Source organism: Culex pipiens, chromosome 2 (assembly GCF_016801865.2).
Source record: "Culex pipiens pallens isolate TS chromosome 2, TS_CPP_V2, whole genome shotgun sequence".
Lineage (NCBI taxonomy): Eukaryota > Metazoa > Arthropoda > Insecta > Diptera > Culicidae > Culex > Culex pipiens.
In genome coordinates, this window is record NC_068938.1 from 61,720,147 (window position 1) to 61,737,401 (window position 17,255).

Below are 17,255 nucleotides of genomic sequence, written 5' to 3' on the forward strand. Positions count from 1 at the left end.
AAATAAATTCAATTTGTTCACTTTTAGGCTAACATTTATAAGAAGCACAGTGACTATCAAAGTCACCTTGGTTTTTTAAATATGTACTAAATTTTTAAAAAACGAATTTTCTTCGTGGAATGGACGTTTGAGGGTCCTTTTCTAATATCCGTGATCTTGAAAATACTTCATAAAGTAATTTTATAATATAATTATATTTTAAAATATTCTATATATTTAAAAGGAGGCGCGCGCCTTCACCTAAAACGAAGCTTTATCAACGATCGTGCGCTTCCATCAAAATATATGAAAAAAGTTAAAATTGAAAAAAAAAAAACAAAAATCTAAAGGTAACATATTTTCTAGGTGAGTGATATATCAAAAGGAATCCATAAGCAACATTTCCAAGATGATTTTTTTAGGTGCATTGATTTCCAATGATAATTAATTTCCGTCATATTGGCATGGGACATATACATTAAGAGAAAATTCTTAAATAAATTAAAATCCTGTAATTTTTTCATACATCTTTATTGGTTCTTCTTCGATTCTTAAATTTTGAGATTTGTTCAATGATAATTTGCAACGATATCAAAATAGTTTGCCTAAGGATAAACACTTTCAAATTTTAGTAAAGAAATAGTAAACATTAAGATAAGTGGTTAATTTACCATATTCAATGATTATTTCAAAATTAGTTGCAGCTTTATATGATTTTTTTTTTGTCAATTTCAAATATTTTAAACAAGGATCCTTTTTGTATTTGTTACAAACAAAATTAGCATGTTGAGTTCCAAGTAATAGATTGTTATAATCGTAGATAATTTGATGGAACAGTTATACTGTCAGTGTTTTTTCCCGATTTTCAAAAACAGTTTATTATCTTCAATCTTGATATGTACCTCGCAACTTCTTTCTTTAAAAATATTATTTAAAACTTCAAAGACATTCGCTATTGGGGTAAAAGATGACTGTGTGTGTACTTTTTTCAGAAAAAAACTGGATTAAATATGGTCAAATTCGAATTGAAGGGGTTTATAAGCAAAAAGAAGCAGTCAACAATCAGTTGAATGTTTCTGACTACAAAACCAATATTGTTTATTTTTTTAGTTGTCATACTACATACTAGGGTTAGAGAGGATTAACAGATTATCTTTCAATGATCATAGTGAAATAACACAATTAAAGCATTCCAATCACAATAAAAATGCTTAAAAACATAATGGCATCTGATAAATCTCTTTTAGAAAATGAATAAAAGGGCAACGCAGTGCATGCGACTCAAAAAACGATTGAAAATATACGAAGTTTTGTGAATTAACCTGCATTATAACAATAACAATAAATAACAATTGTTTATAAACAATGTACATAATTTTGTTGAATTTTAGATAACTCCGACTCCGACTCCGACTCCGGGTTATCAGAAATATTCGGCTCCGACTCCGACTCCGACTCCAGCTCATAAAAATTTAGCCGACTCCGGCTCCGACTCCGACTCCAGCTGTTCGAGTTTTGACGACTCCGACTCCGACTCCGACTCCAGGTCCCCAAAAAGACCCGACTCCACCGACTCCGGCTCCGACTCCGACTCCGACTCCACAGCCCTGATTTAAACAAACTGCACCGGGTCAAGATCGCACAATAGCAAATGCGAAAACGAGTGATGAATTTCAGTGAATACATGTTACAGGAAGTTATCTACCGAGAATTTAATTTACATACATTCGACGTAATGAAAAACATCAAAACCGACATGCAGTCAACGGTTCGTTTTTTCGGCGGAAAATTAATCTACATTTTCTATTTGCCAGCTTCCACGATTGCAGCACCATCTATGTTGTCCAGAAATAGAAACAAAAAAAGCAGCTGCCCCCACGAAAAAGCTCTATTTCAAACACACACACGCCCATTCAAACATGAAAGGGGAAAAAACAGCGCAAAGTGTGGATTTGCCAACATGTTACGTATGTCGGGACCGCAAAATTTATGGTCCAGCTTTTGTTATTAAAACATTTTTGGTCACTAAATTCGCGTGTTTTGACCGTTTCCGGGGCGGAAAAGTCCGCTGCGCTTGCTGATATTTTCACGTTGGAGCTGCATTTGCGGCGAGGTTTTATGCGTTTTAGTTTTTTATTCGGGCTTCGCTTTTGTGGTTGTGGTGGGGGTGGACCGGAATGACCACTGGTGAGGGGGAGGACGTCATCTAGTCAGGAGATTGGACGACACTATTCAGGAACAGGGGCAGAGGAAGTGCATTGTGCTAGGATCGATTGATGGCTTTGTTGCACTGTAGAGTGTTTGAAAGATATTTTTTATACAAACTTTTTCATCTAAATTTAAAAAAAATCACTTATTTTCCAAAATAATTTACCACCACTTCGTCCCAGCATTTCAAATTTACCCAAAAAAAAACCTTTTGAAGGCTGCTCTCTTAACTTATGTTTTCAAAAAATACAAACTATTTATGTTGTCCACAAAATTAAACAGTTTTTACACAAAACTCTTTCCAATGAAATATTTTAAAACCCATTTTTACCAAAAGAGCTGAGCTTTGTGAAACAAAATATTTATGCAAATCTGAAAGATGAAAAACGAAAATGCGTGAAGTGATTTAAAAAAAAAAGAATAACTTGAAACTTTTTAATTTTGAAGCAGGATTTGTTATTTTAAATTATTTAATAAAAATTAGCAGAAAATTTCACAAGAGTTTCATTTTTTTTAACATAAGAAATCGTAAATTGAAAAATGTGGGCTTATTAAATGGCACTAAGAAAAACTGTTTCTTCACAAATTGCAAATTTTTAAAAGCTGTATCTCAGCAACTATCAGACCGATTAACAAAGTCAAAACAAGAAAATTGTACATAGGAAATTTTCTCATCTCTTTAAAACTATTTTTTGCAAGAATTTTTTTTAACGGTTTGAAAATATTTTTTGCAGAGGTGCTTTATATTCATATATTCATGGAGTATTTCAAATTGTAAAGAATTGAACATTTTTTGAAAAAAATCATAATAAAATGCATATAGATTATATTGTATAGATACCTTTAAAACGGTGCTTTTTATCAAAAATGTGTACCGTCATTTTGGATTGCAAATTTGATTTTGCATCCAAAAATGGTTTTACCAATTTTTTTTTGACAACAATTTTTATGTTTTTTGTGTTATGTTTGTTATGTTATGTTTTCTTAATGAAAATGATTTCTAAAAATCATTTTCATTAAGAAATCCTGAACCAGATTTTGAACCACTCTGGCGCAAAATATACTTGTTCTAGTCCGCCAATAGACACATGACAGATATACCAAAATCATTCAAAATTTAAGCAATTTTCAATTTGGGAGTTCAACTTAAAGTAAAAAAAAAAGTTTATTAAAAAACCAGTTTTTTTTTCTTCGGAGTAGCTATTTTTTCTGATAAGTCCTAATCAAAAACTTCAACTTCCAAATCAATTAGGAAATTCATCCTCAAGATACAGATTTTCTAATAGCCACATTTCCATCTTGTATGGCCAGTAAACAAAATTTCTAGCCTAATTTCCATATCTTGGAGCAAAAAGTAGTTGTTTACATGATAACAATAATGCTACCGTCAAAATCTATGAGTTCATGCAATTTGTTTTCTAAAGAAGTATTTTTTTCCGATCTTTGGTCACAATATCTTTTTTTCAATGGTGTCTCATTTCATTAAAAGTGGAAAAATATTTTTTTAACGATGCATTCTCAATGTAGTGGGAGTTTCTATTAGAAATACATTTTTTTTTTGCTACCTATTTACAAAAAAATAAAAGCGGGGAAGACAAAAGGTGAAACGTGAAGCCAGTTTTTGGACAACTTCTGTTCAAAATAAATGATTTTCTGTACTCCTCAGATTGCTTTCTATTGACCTATTAAGCGTTTGCAAAGAAAAAAACCAGAATTTCGTTAGTTACGGCATTTTCGTTAAAGGTGCTTCCGAAAACTCGAGTCGTGGTTTCACCTTAAATAAAATTTTTACTGGCCAAATTTGATTTTTCCGTTGAAATTTTAAAACTTGCTAAGAAATTTGAATAAGTCAGATTTTTAATGAACAATTTGGAACACGGTGTGTTTTCTGGGCAACCTTAAGGAGAAAATAGTCATCGCTTCTTTCAAATGTGTCTTATAGGAAATTTTCTCAGCTTTCCAATGCTTCTAAAAGCGAAATGTTTCATCGAGAATCGAGAATTAAAAATTAAGTTTTAATTGAGTTTCTGAATATGCGGGATTTATTCAGAAATTAAAATCAGAAAACCGTATTTAAATATATGTTTACAAGAATTAATAGATTATTACAATTTTTTGTGCACAAATATCAGCCGTCTGCTTTAATTTAGCTTGGATTTAGCTGATACAAACGAAATTTTTGCAGGTTTGAGTTTGTTAAAGGTATGTAATTAGATTTTTATGAATAAATATCATATTTCCTTAACCAAACATTAACCAGTTGCATGATTACCAAAACATGTTATTTACTTGAAAGTGAACTACAAATTACTGCGTAGAGTTTCAGGAGAAATACTTTCCATGAGTATGAAAGGTTTTTTTTAGTTTTTTTTTTTGTATGCAATGATCAAGTAATCAGCAATGTTATAGAAGTCTTATCTGTTTTAAAAATGTTTTACAAATATGCTTTCAACAATAAAAAATTAAAAATATATATATTTACCCTATACCTATGATAATATGACTTTCGAAGCATGCAACAGTAATTTGTAGTACATTTCCGATTTTAAATCATGTTTTGTATCTATGTTCCTGGTTGATGGTTAAATCCTGGTGATATTTCCTTAAACAAAGGAAATGTCTTATTTATTCATAAAAATGCAATTACAATCTACACCTGCAACAAATTTGGTAGTATCAGCCAAATCAGAGCAGACACGTGATATATGTTCACAAAAATTATGTAATAATCTATTAATTGTAGTAAAATTTGCATTTAAATACGGTTTTATAAATCTAATTACTGAATAAATTCCACAAGTTCAAAACTCAGTTAAAATATAATTTTAAAAATGTTTAGCGATTTGCAATATTCTACAAATTTGTTTCTTGTCTTATTTTGCCCATTTTGATGAGTAAAAGACACATAAAATACAACATTTGACTAGTTTTCTGAACTGTTTTTAAAAAGTTTTCAATAAATGATGAAGGATTTTTAAACAAAAAAAAATAAAATAAAGATATCTCATAAATTTCTCGATGAAACATTTCGCTCTCAGAAGCATTGGAAAGCTGAGAAAATTTCTTTTAGGACACATTTGAAAGTAGCGATGACTATTTTTTCCTGATAAGGTTGTTCTAGAAAACACGCTGTGGGAAACAATAGCTGTCAGCTATGATTTATTCAAAATATGTTCATTAGGATGTAACAAAAATGACTTTTTGGCGGGCATTCAGGGGTTTGTTCCGGTGGGCATACTGATCCCAAATCCCAAATATGAGCTCGATTGGACGTAACAGGAGCTGGCGCTCCGCCCTTCAATTTTAAATGGGATTTAACCCGTAAAAAAAGATTTTTTCAAAAATGTAAACTTTTGAGGCATTTTGGCCACTGAAGCGTTTACCAAAAACATCACTGGCATGTAGGCCAGATCCTTGCGCATCTTTTGGTATATATAACATTGAAGTTTCGAGCACCCTGGAGCTCGGTACAGACCTTCAAAGTTTGGCATTTTTTCGAAAAATCGGTCGGTTTTTGGTAAACGCTTCAGTGGCCAAAATGCCTCAAAAATTTACATTTTTGAAAAAATCTTTTTTTACGGGTTAAATCCCATTTAAAATTGAAGGGCGGAGCGCCAGCTCCTGTTACGTCCAATCGAGCTCATATTTAGGGTTTGGGCTCAGTATGCCCACCGGAACAAACCCCTGAATGCCCGCCAAAAAGTCATTTTTGTTACACTCTAATGTTCATCTTCCAATGTCTTTTTGCGAAAGTGTTTGAGTCGGAATCAGAGTCGATGGAGTTGGGTACTTTTTGCTGAAGACGCATGGTGCTTTAAGTTTGATCAATGTACCGAAATCCGACGAATATATATGTTTCGGAATCCTGTTAGGTAATATTTACCATTTTTGAATATGTTAATTAGAACTTATTTTGAAAAACTCGCAAAAATATTTTCAACTGTTGCAGCTGAATTCAAAACAATCTTTCCTTACAACTTTCTAAGGTTGATTGAACCGTTCTAGAGGAATTATTTCTTTAGATGTGTGGATTTTGCGAATTCGTAAACTTGGAATTTACAAAATACAAAAATAATGGAAAATCTCAATTTTATTCATCAAAATTAATTTTAGACTTCGATGTTTTTCCACCAAACACTTCATTTTGACGCACATTTTCACACCAACAAGGGTTCAAAATTTTCATAAACCAGAGTTTCCCTCCCCAAACGGCAACCGAATAGACCATTGGGAGGTTGAGGTGGCGATAACCATATATCTCACCCGCTGCACTGCTCCAAAAGTAAATCACTGGACCCCGGTTCTGGCAACGTAGTTTGCGGAAATAATGCGAAAATAGTGTGAATAGGTTGCTACACACAAATACGCATGTACACAATGCTCCAGTGCTTCTGTATGTGTGTGCTTGTGTGATTGTGGCTTTATCTGTTCATAAATCAAAATTTCAGCTTCCGGTCTCGGGTCGGATGGTTTTGTGTAACGTTTTCCTGTCTGACGGTATTTTTTTCGTGAATGTTCCGTCCTGTTTCGGCCTCGATTTGAGGTTGATTTTGGAGTTGAAGCGGAACAACTATGTTGGAATAGATTTTTTGCCTTAATTTTACGTACCAGCTGGCTGAACATCAGGCTGAATTCTGATTTTCCATGTTTGCATAAGAGCCCATTTGAAAAAAAAAACAAGCTGCTTCAAATGCAAGGCAAATTTGTTTCACGTAAAAAAATGAACAAAAAAATGACGAAACAATCCTGGATCTTCTCTGTTATGACTTTTACAGTTATAACAAAAAATACTTCTGGGAAAATGGACAGAGTAAACTTTTCATTTTGAGTTTTTTTGTGTTGTAAAGTTTATCAACAATGTAAAAAATCAAACATGTTGTTTTCCTATAATAAATAAACAAATGTTTGAACATGCCTACACAAACTGACCATAATAGTTTTGGCTTAATAACGAGCTGGCACTAACCACTGGAATAAATTATAACAATATTGATTTGAGAGCATTTGTGATACATTAGCGTGTTAACGAGTGTGGTTTTCAATAGATTAAGCTGTGATAAAGAGTTAGCTTGTCATATTTAGCTCTTCAACTAAAATTTGATATCTTGAAGCCTTTGAATAACATTAAAATTTAAAAATAACAAACAAATGAAGTTGATCCAAAAATATCATCTCTTACCCCAATAATCCATCTTCCACTAAATGCACCACCCCTAATTTGAGCCCCCAACTGACGCACAATGTGCGAGTTTTATTGGTTTTGGCGGTTCGCCGCCACCGTCCGTCGGTGTTGTCAATAATTATTCTAATTAAATATATTCGATTAGATATGCAAATCGCATTTGTGTCGGTCAATCGAGCCCCCCCTGGCTATAGCTTTGAACAAAAAGATCCAATCTGACAACCGAGAGCCACAACGAGAATGTGATAATGAAAATGTTGGCCTTACCCGCGTCAAGTTGGTGTTTGCGTTTCATTAAAGTTGGTTTTGTGCATTTCTGGTGCAATTATGTGTGCATTTTGTGGTGATTATGTGGACCAAATATGATTGAATATTATTTGTTTGATTTTAACATTTTTTATTAGAAGTTTTGTAATTTTGTAATTCTGTTTTCACATAAATTTAGCTTTAAATTGAACTTTAAACATTGCAGACATCCTGCCATAGCCGCTGAACGGAGAACTCTCATTAGCCTCTCAAGGATATCATCTCCGTGACGTTGCCTGTCTCAAATCCTTTGGGTGTTGTTTCAATTGTAACAAAACGCGCTCGCAAACGGCTGGTTCAGAATACCGCATTGAGTTGATTGTCTGCCTGTCAGCCTCCTTCTTGCAAAAGATAATCGTTTGCTTTTCTCCTCTCTCTCACACAGAGGACAACACACTTTAGTTGATGCTACTACTTACTGCTGTAACTACCGCCGGTACTGGTGCAGCATTCAGATATACCAGGCAAAATAACAGTGTTTACGTCGCGAGGACGCACAACCCGTCTGGCAAGCTACGGGTAGAAGTTGGAAGATAGAGATCCACCAAGTCACTTTGGGACACAGCCCCTTTCCACCACTGTGTAACTTCTCGATTGTGCCTTATCCCTTAACTACCTTAGTCTGCGTTAAAAATATAAAATCTGAGAAACTCTAAATCATTTTAATTTTCGTTTCAAACTAACGACGTTTCGGCAACAATTGATCTAAATTTAAATGATACAATATTATTTCTCGTGAAATTTTTCTGATCATTTTGTAACTGTTAAAATATATTTTTGTAATTTGTGCTTTGCCTTGGAAATATTTGAAAACTTGTATCTCTAGAAGGGATTTTCTTATGTATTTAGTACCTCCATAAACCATGTGAACCCTTTTTGGAAATTTTACATTTTTTATACATCGATACTTCGAACGAGCTTGGTTTTGACAAACTTTATACCTTTGTTTGATTTTTATTTATATTATTTTTAGGCTTAGGCGCTCGAAAATAGCAAATTTCACGGGGACCTTTATTTTAAAACACCAAATTTCTCGCAAATTTCGCGGGACGTGAAAAATGTTAAAATAACTCTGAAAATCTTATGTTAAAATCAAAGAAACAACTTTTTTTGCTCTTTAATATATATTATTTTTCAATAAACTAAAAAAATCTTCACTAAATTTGAAAAGTTTCCACCTGGTTTATAAATGGGCTCTATTTATATTTTGAAACAAAATGTAGGGCATGCGTATTCTCATTTATTGAATTGCTTTTTTAATATACGACAAATAAAGCTCAAAAGTTTTCGCTGATTTGCTTCTGTTTAATCATTTTACATTTTACTAAATTTCATATCAATGCACAATTCTAGAGTTTTTTTTTTAAAGGACTTATAAGCTATTGTCTTTCATATGTTTATAGGACCTATTCAAAAAAAAACTCTAGAATTCAACAATCTTGTCCAGCCAATATGAGTCAAACAGATTTAATTTTCTGCGACATTTAGCCCATTCAAAATAATTTTAAATGTTTTCATCTCTCTTTTCAAAAACTAAATTAAAAATCAATAGGCAAAAATAATATTATTTGTAACGAATTCGAAATTTTCATTCAAAATAAGAACAAAAAACAAAAAAGGTGGTATTTTCTTACTTTCACGGGAATCATCTACCCAAATAATCAAATATCGTTGAAATTAATCAGGACTAAGACAAAAATCTGAATTGTTTCAAAAAAGTAATTTCAAAATAAAAAATATTCTTCATTTTATTTTGAATAAAAAACAAAGCTTGATTCTTTTGATTTCCTCTAAAATTAATAATTATACCTTTCAAATAAAATAGTAGTAACATTTTTACTACAGCGAATAAAAATATGACTAAATTTATAAACTGAAAAATCTGAACAATTCTTTAAATGGTTTTTCAATTGAAAACTAATAAAATTTACTTAAGTAGTCTTTATGGTTGAAATATTTATTATGATGTTATTTAAAAAAAAAATGATTTGAGAAAATTGATAAATTTCAAGAATTTTACACCGTCTGCGAAATCATTAGTAATTGAACAAGGGTACTCACTCGCTTAATTCTACAGTAGTTCTTTAGATTATTTTTATTCCTATATAAATTTGATAAAATATAAATAGAGAAAAATCGTTACGGTTTCACACAAACATAAAATTTCACGGAATTTCGCGGGAAAAGCCAAATTTCACGGATTTCACGCTGTCCGCGAAATCGTGAAATTTCACTAATCCTAATTATGTTGTAGTGGACAAAAGGGGCCAACTTTTGAGCTGTAATGCATGACAAAAAAAATATTTTGGCCAGGGTATGTTTTTTTTTTTTTGAAAGTTTAATTTTTTAAGTGTTGAAATAAAACACTCGCTAACAAATCCAAAATATTGAAAAATGCTCCCATTCAAGAAAAGTAAGTAATTTCACAAATCACAACGGAATTGCAAAAACAAGAGGAATTGCATTAATACAAGATTTTTTTTTGCAGAAGCAAAAAAACGGTCTTTTAAGTGTTACAAATGATTTAAATGTTACAACTGCGAAGCATTGTCTAATAGTTTCTGAACTTTTCAAATCTCCTATAATAATCTACTGCCCACTCAAAATTTTTTTATACTTCTTGGTGCACTTCGTTTTTTTGCATATTTTTACATTTTGTTGCAAACATTTCAGCGGAGAGAAGGGAATAATGTTTGATTTCACCATGTATCATGTAGAGGTGGGCAAAAAAGAGCGAGTCTCTCAAAGAGCCGTTTCACTAAAAGGTGCGGACGAAACATGGCTCACAAAAAAGAGCCGCGGTTCTTTTTGAAACTCGGTCTTTTTAAAAGAAAGATTGAATGATTTTTTAACATGAGGCTTTTTAAGTTTTTAAATACTATCAATTAAATTGCCAACAATTTGTAGTTTTAATGTTTGTTTTCGAGTATTGAAAATTTAATTTCAAATATTTCAATGCTTAAAAGAAATTAATTCCAAAATTATCACCCAGTGTACTTTTACAAGTACTTTATTATTAAGAACGGCAAGTTAAAGAGGGACTATGTCCCAAAAAATTTAAGCTAAATCTTCATATTTCGTTGGGAGGTCTATTTAAACTTTCTTATCAATATATTTTGAAATACTATTAGCATTCTTGCCAATATTTGAACACAACTGAAAAGTTTTCAAACTCATATTTTCAGTTTCCTAAAAAAAATTGAAATTCTAAAAGTGAATTTCTAAACAAAATAAAAAAACATCATTGTATAACTGATCATACATTAAAGTATTAACCGAATACAAATTTCAGCATTTCAAATGGCTTAACTTGGAATAATTTAACAAAAATCTTCTAAATCGAAATTTTGAAAAAAAATAATCCCCGAAATTTTGAAAAAAAAATAAGCCCGATAACCATTTATAGACTTTATCGATTAAAACAGAATGTAAAAATGAGTTCGTGGAATATTTCTCCAAATAAAATATTAGCAATTGTTCCATTTTGGCAGAAATAAACGCAATTCCGTAAAATAGATAGCAATTATTCGAAAGTTTAGGGTTGAGAAAGACATGACAAAAGGATTTTCAAAACCCATGGGTTTTAAGCGCATTTTCACGTTTTTAGTTTTTTTTATCAAATAATTTACATAAGTATAGTAAAAAAATGTTTAGAAATCACAAATTCTTAAAAATAGCCTTTTCATCAAATTTTGAAGAAAGAGCCGCTAATTCTAATGAGCGAGTAAAGTAAAGTCAATGTACTTGGTGCAATTTGAAATCTAGATTAAATTTTCAAAACAATCTTTGAGTCATGGGTTTCATTTGCAGATTAGGGGGCCAAGAAAAAATGACCCCCTGCTCCACAAACGGAAAACGGGTTTTTGGGTTATTTTAAGCATCTGTGTAAATTTTGAGCGAAATTGGTTGAGATTAACCCATTGATACCCGAGCCTAAAGCTGGTAAAAACATGTTTTTAATACAAAAATGTTTTTTTTTATTGCGCAATTCTCACTAACTTGGCCTTCGTACTAAATTATTGCTATCGATCGCACTATTGCGACTTGTCAAACTGGCTTGGGAAATTTAAATTTTCTCAAAAAATGATTAAAGCGAGCCGATGTTGCTCACCTGTCAATCGCAATTTTAAAGTGTGAATGTCCAGTTTGGTGGAAACTGCGACTGGAAGTAAACAACTGCTGGTTGCCTAGTTTTTAGAAATTTTGTTGTCAAAAGTGCGAGAGAAAAGTGCGGGCCAAATCCAAGTTACAGTACAAGGATCAATAAATCACTAATAACTTTTCAGGATCAAGTTTTACAGCTTTGGTATGTTCGACGAAGTTGTAGAACATTGAACTTCCAATGAGAATCTCCCTTTTGGGAATATTTGGATGGAAGTAGCACACCGTGCAGAACAAACCGTAAGAAATTTTGGTTTTCCATACATTTTTTCGATTTTTCCCATACAAAATTCACCTTCGAGTATCAAGAAGTAAATGTTGACCGATTTTGCTCATATTTTGCCCAGAGTCCTAAAATAACTCAAGGAACAATATTCAGCTTGTAGAGCTTGGTTTTGAGAAAAAATCCCATATTCTGGGCAACCTAATGCAGATAGGACCTTTTGAAAATTTAATCTAGAGATGTCAGCATCGATTTGCCATGAACTTGTTGTATTCTTCTTCCAAAATTGTTGTATTATGCGACTCAATTGTGAAACATTTTGTTTGCAATAAATGCTATTTTTGTGAGAAATCCGTCAGAAGATATTAAAATACTTAAATACAATGTGACTTTATGATTTGGTAACACAAGTGCATGAATAAACTGAACAGTCTTATTTGTTAAACTTCTTTAAAGTTTGACAATAGAAGGTTATTTCGGAAGGCTGTTTCTGATCTTTTCCCCCGAAGCGGAAGGAAGAAGTACGTTCAATGTCCTCTGGCACCTAAAAACTATACACAACTACTTTCCTCCGCCTCCACCTTCTTCCACCGCTGTGGGAACGCGGGAAAAGTCGAGCTCAATTCGCGAACGCTTGTTTAAGCTTCATATCAAAAGTTAAACAATATACACTTCGTTTAACAGTCTGTAGTACGGAATCACCCAGGAGGTTAGCGAGGGTGGCTCGTATATTTTTTTTGATTTATTCTAAAAACTGCTTCCTGAAAACAAAAAAATCAAATAAAAAATCAACAGACAGTTTTTGAAAATTAAAAAATCAAAACATTTCGTCAAAAAGCCACCCTACCCAAAAAAGAAGTGTTCCTGTAACAACCGCGCGCTGCCTCACTGTGTGAAAACTGCCGGCTAGGCAAGGGAAAACCCGGGGAAAACTTTACGGTTTTTCCATCGTCATTATTTGCTCGTAGTTTCCCGGCTATTCCGCGCTTTCGCCGCCATTGCATTGCACCGCTCCGCTTCTGGACTAGAGAGAGGCGACATCCTTTTTCCTCCCCGCACTCCTAAAACTCCATTTTCGAACAGTTTTAACAGTTGTCCCACACAACGAAACGAGTCTGGAGTGCTTGTTTGGTTTTTCTTGGCTGCAGCAGCAAAAGCTCCCCGTGGTGACGACGACGGTGGGGCAATAAATATTTATTAAGAATTAAAATTAGAAAGGAAAAAACAACAGTCATGGCAAAGTTCGTATTAATTTGCTGAGGGCAACAAAGGTTCACGAGGTTTACGGAGCACAACAGAGTTAGCCGTCTGGGTATTGTTGGTTGGAAGGAGAGGGAATTTTCGGAGTTGATCTAAGTTTGTTTAGTTTGTAAGTAAATAATTTAACCAGAAACCATGCTGATTTGTTTTCTTTGTTGATCACAAGGCTTACCACATATTTCAAAATTTTGCGATAATATATTTTGAATGTACTTATTTTTCTAATGTATTTATTTTTCTCAAGACTGTATTTGTTATTTGCAATTTCATGCTTCATCAACAATTTATCATAAATAATTATTTTTTTTGTTTGTTTCGCTTTTTCTATTTTATTTAGGTAATTATTAACACAAAAATACTATCTAACATATCAAGCCACTTCATTGTTTTAACAAAAATGATAAGTTTGACAAAAAATTACCCTTATTCTACTTAGCATCAAAAATTACAATTTTTCACATCCCCTTGAATTTCAAACAAAATATTTTTGCTTAAATTAAATAGAAAGAAAAATCTTATTTTTAATCGAAATATTCTGATATGTGCTCCAAGAAAATTTACGTTTTAACAATTATACGGAGAACTTTTGTTTCGGTTCCCGAGCAGACGGAAATAACTTGGGAATAACATTTTCTGATATTAGAAAATACTAGCCCAATAACATTTTATGTTACTTATAACAAGTTTTGTTATTAGCCGTTATGATTTTTTTGTTATTGGATTGTTATTGTAATAACAGACTAATAACATTTTTAGTTATTCTTCGAACAAATCTTTGTTATTATTTTTTGTTATTTTAACAACTAATCCGATCATCCCAATAACAGTTGGAGGTATTCTTCCATAACGAAAAATGTTATTCCCAAGTTGTTTTGCCTTTCAACCAATATCAGAACAATAACAAACTTTGTTATGATAATATAAACTGTTATTAAACTCTTATGCAAAAATTGATTTTTCAAGAAGATTCCATAACACTTCCTGTTATTTTAACAGTATTTGTTATTGAAATGGCATGAATTTTGTTATTACCGTCTGCCCGGGTTTACTCTCTTTTCAAATGGAATGGCTGAATTTATATTTTTTAAATGATACTTTTTCCATGCATTCTTTATTTCAAATTGTCAAAAAAAAAAGCCAATTTGCACTATAATGTGGCATGTGAATAATCGATATGCTTTATCTTGAGATGAGATTTTCTGATCGATTTGGTCGCCTCGGCAAAGTTGTAGGTTATGATTGAGAGTTTTTAGGAAAAAAAATTACACGAAAGACAAAAAATCTAAATTTGACAAATATCCTGCAATTTTTGTTGCTGGTTGCTGAGACAAATTTTTTTAATGTTCAAATTTTGTGAAAATGAGTTTTTTGAAGAGTCACAGTAAACAATGATGGTTATATTACATCTGGGAATGGTAACATATTTTGTGTAAATTTTTTTTTAAGTTTAACTGGTTAAATATTCATCAGTTTCAGTTGAATTTATCTTTTGACATTATTTTAGGTAAAATTACTCAAAAAGAGGTTGTATTTAACCATTATTATTTTCAACCGTACAAAATGCTTTTTTTTATTGTGTTATTGCTCTTCGATTTTCAATGTAAAAAAAAAGAAACTTTTGTGAATTTTTATGCTCTTTTCATAAAACTTACAAAGACACCAAATCCATAAGAAAATTCCCACCCAAGATATAGATTTACGAATATTCACGTGCCTATTTTGTAAGGTCAGCCCGCAAAATTATATGGAGTCTTTTATGGAAAAAATATTTATGCAAAATAAGTTCTTATGACATCTGAGGATTACATGGACAAAATTTCATCCAAATAAAAAAATCAAAACTGAAAATCTAAATATAAGCAAATTTTCATCATTTATCATTCATTTTTCGCTGTATAATCAAACATTTGTTTTTTTTAAATAAAGGTTAGCCGGGACCGTGGTGTAGGGGTAAGCGTGATTGCCTCTCACCCAGTCGGCCTGAGTTCGATCCCAGACGGTCCCGGTGGCATTTTTCGAGACGAGATTTGTCTGATCACGCCTTGGGACCATCCATAAACCACGTGGACACTTTTTTGGGAATCTTTTACCCCCCCCCCCCCCCTTCGTGGACAATTGTCCATACAAAAAAAATCTTTTTTGTATGGATCGTGGACAATCGCCCCCCTCCCTAAAGTGTCCACGTGGTTTATGGATGGTCCCCTTCCGTCGGAAGGGAAGTAAATGTTGGCCCCGGACTAACCTAAATGTTAGGTCGTTAGCTCAGTCTAGGTGCAGGAGCAGAGAACGAACTTAGGCAACATGTTTTGCGACATATCGAGGTGCAGTGCTTTAGTTGTCACCAGAACCCATTATTTTGGGTGCTTATAATAAGCACCCCAGTTTGAAGGTGCTTATTTTTGCAACGTTTTTTTTTATCTAGGCATTAGGATGATGAAATTTGTATGTATATTTGGAGATAATTGCTGTAGCTGTTAGTTTAAATGTCAATCTTCTCGCTTCTCGGCATTTTTTGAAAACGGGAAAAATTGCCGCAGCATTTCCCTTAGCACGGGTTTGACCTTGCCAGAATTGACGGATAACATTTTTGAAACGTTTCTCATAGAGATCGAGGGGCACAAGGGGATTGTGTCCTGCGTTCAAAGTGGCTTTTCATTAGGTCTAATCAGCTGCACCAAGAGCATCCTGTATTACTCATTTTCACACTCTTCTGCTTCATCTTTTTGAAGGATTTGGTGCCTCCACGCATATTGACCCTATGCCGGGCAAAAGTTCAAATAAAGTCGCTTGAAGTCAGTGATTTTTTTTACCAATTCTGAAGTCTGCTCAAAACTAGGACTCAAAGCCGTCTTCTTCTCCAGATCTACACTCGCAATTCGGTTACTGAACTTTGGCCACATTGTAACATACCATTGCTCCTCAAGAAGTACAGAATCCGCTAGGAACTGACCAAAAACCAAGTTCTAAATGACAATGTTGACAACAGTTATTTTTCCTGTGGTAACAAAGAAAAACAAGTCATAGTTACCTTGTTTGAAAAATATGTACCAGCACCAACCCAAATATTTTAAAGTGCGGTGCTTATCGTAGTTACCTTACTTCAAGTGTACCAAGTTGGTTAAAACTGCCTTAAAATAAATGAACAAACAACAACAACAACATTACTTCAAGTGCAGGTAATTATTTCCCTTCCCTGTGTAGGAGTCGTCTCCCTGGGTCCTGTCTCGGTGGAGTCGCTGGTAGGCATTTGGACTAATAATCCAAAGCTCATCAGTTCGAATTCTCCGGGGTGGATGGAAGCTTAGGTGTAAAAAGAGGTTTGCAATTGCCTCAACAATCAAGCCTTCGGACACCTAGTTTCGAGTAGGAATCTCGCAATCGAGAACGCCAAGGCAATGCTGTAGAGCGAATAATTTGATAAGAGTAAAAAATAATCCTTCCCATACAGATTCCAGAAACATATAATTGAGTGTGAAAGTTTTAAACATAGTTTTGCCTTTTTTAAATATAAAAAAAAATATAAAGAATCGGGAAATAAAAGTTATTTTAATACAAGAATTTTGTAATGAAAATATATAGATAGAATATATATTTTTTTTTTGAAAACTAACACGATTATCATATAGTCAAGAGCACCATAATCCCAAGGTACGCCTCTGCGTGAATTTGGGAATGGTTTGAATCAAAATAGGATGACTTCCTAATTTTCTTAATTTTATTTTTATTTCTCGTATTTTGGCTGAGAAAGTTTTAATTTATACAACATTGCCGATAGTTTGATACTAGTCGATGACAATCCACCGGGGTCTCAGTTTGAGTAGATCTTTGAAAATGTTCATAGCATCGAGCCCCGATACCCTGCTCCAATCAACGAGCTCAACGAACCGTACCGGTAAGCAATTTTTCGAACCATTTTCCCGTAATTCCTGCAGGGGG